We start from the raw sequence: 7,991 nt of genomic DNA on the forward strand, positions 1-7,991 counted from the left end.
AACAGGTGCTTTCCTGGGCCACAACTCTGACTGTTAGGAAGCAACCATGGAGCAAGACAGTGCAGCTAGATAGAAGGGACTTTTCATTTAGAGGCAAAATACCCAAATGTCTCTCTGGCGTGTACTTTCAGCTTTGTACATGATTCCCTAACCTTAGTTTCTTTTATTTAAGGGGTTAATCTGGATTGACTTTTTGAGAATGGTGTCCATTACTTAAATAAGTAATGGGAGAAAAAGATTTCTGTGATTACATGCAAATTTGTGATAGGTCTACAGATGAAGAGGTGAAGAGGATGGTAAAGAAATCAGCTACAATCCATCTATGTGAAGGTCACACCAGCTTCACTGTACACTTTCTCAATGGCATTGACGTAGGCATCTCTTCTCAGGTCCAATCCCAGTCTATACTTCATGGCTGTGCACATGATTGGCCTGCCCACGCACTCCATAATGTAAGCTAACCAGAATGTACAATGTCTTGCTCAGATGCCCCTGATATCCTGACTTGGAACTCTCCTGTGCATATAACAGGAATAGTTCCACTGTGCTTTCCAAATTTCTTTTCCAGTTCTCTTGAACAGAAATGAGCAAGTGATAGTTAGAATCCTTTTCATATTTGAAGGTCAAACAGCCAGAGCTGACATGATTTAGGTTCTTTAGCCACTCAAAGTACGATGCTGTCACTCCTCTAGCATTCAAGTAGAGATCTGAAATAACCATAATGTTTCTCTCCATGCAAATCTTATCAGCTTCTGGAGTTGTTGGTCTATCAGCACCTCCAGCAATGATCTGGTTTTGATTCTGAGTGCATTGCACTTGGTCAGCTGCTTCTCAATGGCAGCAGGGATCAGTATGTCATAGTCGGCTTCTAAGATGCTCCCTTCATAAAGCTTTGCTTTGGAGAAGCCCAGGATTTTTTTTCTTTATTGATTAAGGTATTACATATGTGTTCTTATCCTCCCATTGTCACCCCAACCCCCCCCCCCCACACACACACACACACACATTCCCTCACCCCCTGGTGTCTGTGTCCATTGGTTAGAGAAGCCCAGGATTGATCCACGTTGCAATTTGAAGTTTTCTAGTTCCTTTTGGTCAATACCATCTGAATTCCATATGCTCCCATCACATTCACCAACACTAACACATTTAACACCAAAGTGATGCAAATATCTCAGAGTGCAGGCCCACATTACCAAATCCCTGAACAACAAATGTTTTATCTCCAAACCCTGGTATCATTCCTAAAATGTTCATGTAAGTAGCTTCATTGGTGAAGTTTTCGATCCCATGGAAAATTCCCGGGCCAGAAGCAGAAATCTGCCCTTAGACTCCACGCTGATTGATGGGCTTACCAGTGACACAGGCATGGGCATTAATATAGTGCCTATGGTGCTAGAATAGAAGTCAGCAATTCAGGACATCTCTGCCTCACCCATGCTCATGCCTGAGGCAGACATATCAGTGCCGGGACCAATAAAGCCATTCTTTGCCAGTTCCATGATGAACCTCCTTGTGATCTTTTCCAGTTCATTATCAGTATATTTATTGGGATTGATGTTAACACCAGCTTTGGCGCCCCTAAAAGTCACATCAACCACTGCGCACATGTGTCATCAGAGAAGCCAAAGCTTTTACTTCATCTACACTCACATCAGTGCTCTAAGAAATAACTCCTTTGCGCGGTGTGCCGTGCTGGCTGTGCTGGGCCCGGTAGCCCTCAGATGACCGCCAGGAGCCGTGGTGGCAGCAGATGAGGAAGGACAGGCTCAGCACATGGTTACAGGGCTTGATGATCGTCAGGATGCCGGATGCCGTGCACCTGCTTCTGCTTCTGCTCCTCACTCTCCCGGGTCTTGAGGTTCTCTATCACCGTGTTCTCCATGATGCTGGCGCCGCGGTGGAAAAAGCCCTCCACCGTCTTGAAGAAGCTGGGGTTGTCCCGTGGTAAGTGGGGGCGGGCTGCCCACAGCCTGGCCCAGCAGCGGGCCGAGCCCGTGGCTGCGACTGGCGCCTGAGAGCAGCAGTGTTTCACCCAGGCAGCGTGCAGGCGGCGGGGCGGAGGCTCGCGGACTGTGGGAGGGAGGGAGGGCCCAGCATAGTGCCCTTTTAAGCCACAGCTCGCTGCCTTCCTAGGTGTTCCTCCCCGGCGCTCACCACCTAACCACGAGGATGGACTTTGGGGCGGGGGCCTCTGAATGGCAAGGTGGGGGCATGACTTAGCACTCTTTATTTTCCTTATTCCTTGAGATTTTCTTATCTTTTTCTTTCATTTCTAATACATTTGTGAAAAGCAAAGGTATTTTCCTCCCTTCTTATCTCAAGCCAATTGCCCCCTGAGAAGGAGATGGGGTTCATGTTTCCTAAACTTTAAAACTCTGAGACTGGCCGAAACCGGTTTGGCTCAGTGGATAGAGCGTCGGCCTGCGGACTGAAGGGTCCCGGGTTCGATTCAGGTCAAGGGCATGTACCTGGGTTGCGGGCACATCCCCAGTGGGAGATGTGCAGGAGGCAGCTGATCGAGTTTCTCTCTCATCGATGTTTCTAACTTTCTATCTCTCTCCCTTCCTTTCTGTGAAAAATCAATAAAATATATTTTTAAAAAAAAAAAAACTCTGAGACTAAATTGGATCCAACAGACAGTTTTTATTTACCTAAAAGAAACTACATAAATTTAGATAACTTTTTTCTTTTAACAACTGAAAGACTAGTCTCGTCATAAAATATAAGAAATGACTCAGAGAGGCAAAGGAAAACCATCTTTGGAAGCTCATGAGTCAGACTATTTTAACTAAACAAAATTCAGAAGTGGTTGCTTTCAGAAGCTATTAATCCCTATAGAATATGCTAAACCTGCTGATTCCATCAGGCCTGTGCTCTGAAGGGATCTTGAGACTAGAAAGCTACATACTAAGAAGTAAACATGACAGAAATTCCCGTTCCCTTGCCACTCAGAAGAGCCATCTGCTCCTAAGTTAAAGCCATTTTCTATTAAATTCACCAGCATACTAATTAAAGAATGACTGGAGGATGGTGAAGCTGCCAGATGCTATAAAGATATATCACTGTCTTTTTATATGGTTAAGCAAACATTTAATTAAACCTGCAGATGCTATGTCTGCTCTACCCACCAACACAGCTAAATACCATTTACTGAGAAAGTCATTTCATATTAGTGTTTTTTAAGAGACTTTGCTGAAATATTTAATGCCTTTGTACATGATTTAATTAAATGCATCAGTAATTACATCAGGGTGACTTGAACTTGACTTTCCTTGGAGTCTTGTGTCTCCTCAGAATTAATCAAACATCTCCTCAATAGTATCCTTATTTGTAGGAGTCAAATTACAGAGAGCCTAGGTTTAAGTATGGGTGCTCAGCCTGTCTCTGACATTTTGCTAGGTTGTAATTTTTAATACATTTAAAAGGCTTCTTTTGAAGAAAATTAGAGAAATCTGAAAGGGGATAGAAATGAAATGCCATCCCAGGGTTTGCTTTATATGGAATTCTTTTTAAAATATATTTTTTTATTGATTTTTTTTGAAAGGGAGAGGGAGAGAAAAACATCAATGTGAGAATGAAACATCAATAGGCTGCCTCCTGCACACCCCCTACTGGGGATTAGCCCACATCTCAGGCATATGCCCTGACCAGGAATCAAACTGGCAACCTTTCACTGCATGGGATGACGCCCAACCAACTGAGCCGTTACTGGCCAGGGCTGTTATGGAGCTCTTGCTAATAACCAGAGAACTCTGTGGGCCTAGACCAGGGGTGGGCAAACTTTTTGACTCGAGGGCCACAATGGGTTCTTAAACTGGACCAGAGGGCCGGAACAAAAGCATGGATGGAGTGTTTGTGTGAACTAATATAAATTCAAAGTAAACATCATTACATAAAAGGGTACGGTTTTTTTTTTTTTTAGTTTTATTCATTTCAAACGGGCCGGATCCGGCCTGCGGGCCGTAGTTTGCCCACAGCTGGCCTAGACTGACCACTCTCTTCAAAAAAATGTATAGCCATTTTCTTTTGTAACAGAATGCGTTTGAATTTTGAAATTATACACATTCTTCTCTTTAACTGAGCACAATATTTTGATCATCAGTGATTTTAGACAGAAAACATGTTACATATCACTAAATTTAACAACAAATTATAACTATTAATGGATGCTAACGTTGGGCCAGAATGGAGATCATTATTTTAATTGAGGATATAATCTCTTCAATTGATGGGTTTTTAAGTTAATTTCTTAAGGAGCTTATGCAGTGCAAAGGAGAAAGGCAGGGTTTAAAAGCAATAGGTCTGCTGTAAGATGAGCTTCAGCTGCACCCACCTTTGCTTCCTCACTCAGCTGGGTCACCTGCGTGCTGTAACAGCAAAGTTGGTGAGGTCATTTGTCTGAAAGATGTGGCAGGATATGGCAGTAAATATAAGACAACCATCATGTGCCTGGATTTGTGCTGTAAATGTAACCCAAAGAGTTTTGGATTCCATTGGCTGTCTGTTGCCAGTATGCTTGGCATCCTAGCAAGTACTTGCCATGTATGACCAAACCATCAGTCTTTCCTTCAGACATTTCAGTACCAAGGCTGTTTCCCTCCTGCAAAAGCTGTTACCTTTTCAATGGGTGATATTTATATTGTGCTGGTGCTGGGGCAGCATGCTGGGATTTGGGTTTTCTTTCTTGCTGAAGAACCTGAAGGAGCCTGCTAGTATAGCTCAGTGGTTGAACATCGATCCATGAACCAAGAGGTCACCTGTTTAAATCCTGGTCAGGGCACATGCCTGGGTTGCATGCTGGATCCCTGGTGGGAGACGTGCAGGAGGCAGCCAATTGATGTTTCTCTCTCATCAGTGTTTATATCTCTCTCTAAAATAAATAAAAACATATTTTTTAAAAAAAGAACCTGAAGAAAGTTTTCTTAGAGGAAAATTGTGATATTGTCAGTTTGATTCAATGAATATTTTTTCACACTGGTAATGGGACAGTTTGATGTTTCACCAGCTAACTTTAGAATAATGACCAATAAAAAAGAGTTTCTAAAGTCAATAATTGAGAATGCCCAAGAAGTAATAAAGGAGGCACGTAGGGAAGGTATGAAACAGTGAGGGCTTGAGGGTAGAGCATTGTTTAGTGAGCCTGCACGCTATTTTATTTTAATAATGTCAGATTGTATGACTCTGAAATCTGTGGAATTAGCTTTTATCTTTTTGGGTTTGTTGTTGTTATTTACTTTTGTTTTTTGTTTTTAAGGAGAACATTCACCATCCCATAATCACATCACCTCTGCGTTTTGACAGCATGGAACACAACCACTAACATACTGTTCTCTTTCATAGTTTTCATTTGGAAATAAACCAACACATAAACTAAGAAAGCAGGCACACAGATTGAAGTGGGATTTCTTTAAGCAACTTGATGGGAAAGTGTTAGATCAGTGGTCGGCAAACTGCGGCTGACGAGCCACATGCGGCTCTTTGGTCCCTTGAGTGTGGCTCTTCCACAAAATACCACGTGCGGGTGCACATGTACAGTGCGATTGAAACTTCGTGGCCCATGCACAGAAGTTGGTATTTTGTGGAAGGGCCACACTCAAGGAGCCAAAGAGCCGCATGTGGCTCGCGAGCCGGTTTGCCAACCACTGTGTTAGACCATCTCTCTTACCTGGTCTGTTTTAAATCAGTCCTCAAAGTGTCCCCCTTTCTGAGTATTAAATTGACTCTCCAAATTAAAAAACAAGCAATCAATCAGAAGGTTACCACTTGGCTTATGCTTTTCTGGTTTCAAACACACAATTTACTGAAACTTTTCCAATGGGAACAGTCCAAGAAAAGGTCTCTTGTATGCTGGACTTTAAAATATTAAAACAAAATCTTCAAATACAAATAGATATGCTACCTATTGTTCTTTCATCAGGGTCAACTGATAGGTAAATTCCCCATTCTTTATAAAAACACACAAAGTAAACAGGTTTGAGTTCTTGAAAATCTAATTCAAAAAATTAAGTAGCTATGGTGACATAAATGAAGAGCCATTCATTATCCTGTGAGTCTAATAAAGAGGAAAAAATACTAATGTTAAAAGTCAGTTACAGAAAAGTAATTGAAAATTGCTCTTAACTTATAAATATGGCACTTTTAGACCTCTGCTTAGGAGAAAATGGGTTTTGGATTAATTTCCCAGCAAAGAGGTCATTCAGTTTTGCTTTCTTAAGATGACTGGTTATGGCTAAGGATGTGATTTGTAACTTTGTATTATGATGGGCTGATTGATATTAGCCTTGTTAGTGCCATCTACTAAACAGTTGACATGTACAGTAAGAATAGAGTAAAAAAAATGTAGAAAAAGCGTTATGTGTGTTTTCAGGAAAGTTACCAATCATAGCTTTCAATTAGATAATTCAGATGGGATAGTTTATTAGTCAACTCAGGTGCCATAATAAAATACCATAGACTGGGTGGCTTAAACAACAGAAATTTATTTTCTCGCAGGTTTGGAAGCTAAATGTCCAAGTTCAGGGAAGTCCAGATAGTCAAGTTCTGGTGAGAGCTCTCTTACTGGTATGTAGACAGCTGCTTTCTACCTGTGTCCTCACAGAGGAGAGAGACACAAGTAGAGGGGGTGGTGTAGTGCTCTCTGGTATCTCTTCTTATATGGGCACTAATCCTATGGTGAGGCTCCATCTTCATGACCTCATGAACCTAATCAATTCCCAAGGACCTCATCTTCACACTGAAGGTAAGGACTTCAACATATAAATTTTAGGAGAACACATCTGGTCAATTAGCAGTTAGCAAAAAACACATTTATGAGCATTTCTGTTTTATTCATTTAGCAATTATTTTTTAACACCATTATCGACATACAAAGGATGCAAAAATGAATAAGGCACACATTTCCAGACCTGAAGTAGGTCATAGCCCAGTGAGGAAGTTAGGTATGGAAATTCAAAAATTACAATAGGAAAGGAAAAAATGGCGACTGAATAGGCAGACGTGCATCTTGTCCCAGGGCCAGACTGGAAATACAACTAAATCGGAGAACATCACCTGGAATTAACAAATTAGGCCCAGCTGAGGAGGCAACTTATAGCAAAGTAGGATGGGAAAATGCCTGGAGACCGGAAGTAGGGGTGGCCAGGGCTCGAGAGGGATGGCAGGCTAGACAGCCCAGAGGGAGAAGAGGAAGATGCATTACAGGAGTATCAGTTTCCTCAGAAAAATAGAAGCCAGGCCCAGACTGAGCACCAGAGCTATATCCCTTGGCCAAAGGCATAACATTCAATTGTGAAAAGCAAAAGCTGCAGGGCTGCTGGCTGCTGGGGAGTCTGGACCTGAGACCACAGCCTTGAAAGGCTGTGCCGTGAAAGATGGGCCCCATAAAAGGCAGCTTCATGAGGGAAAAGCAGTGCGGTGCTGGGGGGAGGGAAAGCTGTAGTTTCATTGTGGTTTAACTTTGTTTTGTCTTTGTTTTTATTCTCTAAACCCAGAACACAGGACTTTTCAGTAGCAATCACTCACCTGAGGCTTTGGCAAAGGGAGGGAGGCACAGACTTGAGGTGTCTGAGGGGGAGGGAAGCAGGGCAGAGAGACGTGGCCAGGACTTCTGCATTGGTACCTTCTTAAGCTTCCAAACCTAAATGGCCATTTTTCCCCCAGTAGCCTCAGAACATGGAATACAGCCTGCCACACCCTGCAGTTTGAGCTTTACAGAGGAAATAAAAGCAGAGGCCACCGATCAGGGCCAATCAGATTCCCCACCTCACCGCTTCCCCACCTCCTCCTTCCCTTGCCACCTGCATCACACGGTTCCCCACCCCACCACCCCTGTCTCCCTGCCTCCCCACCTCCTCCTTCCCTCCCTGCCTCAGTGCCCCGCCTCTGCTGGTCACCTGCCATGTTCCATGCCTCCCCTTGGTGGTAAGTGCACATCATAGCAAGCGATCAAACTCCTGGTCTCCTGGTTGAACTCCCAAGGGGACACTTTG

The 7,991-nt window shown here is 43.1% G+C and overlaps 1 pseudogene; it reads right to left on the reverse strand.

The window, feature by feature from the left end:
- Positions 1-320: 320 nt before the first annotated feature.
- LOC118650490 lies at positions 321-7,615 on the reverse strand (annotated as a pseudogene).
- Positions 7,616-7,991: the final 376 nt, after the last annotated feature.

This window comes from Myotis myotis, unplaced genomic scaffold, assembly GCF_014108235.1.
Source record: "Myotis myotis isolate mMyoMyo1 unplaced genomic scaffold, mMyoMyo1.p scaffold_m19_p_3, whole genome shotgun sequence".
Classification (NCBI taxonomy): domain Eukaryota; kingdom Metazoa; phylum Chordata; class Mammalia; order Chiroptera; family Vespertilionidae; genus Myotis; species Myotis myotis.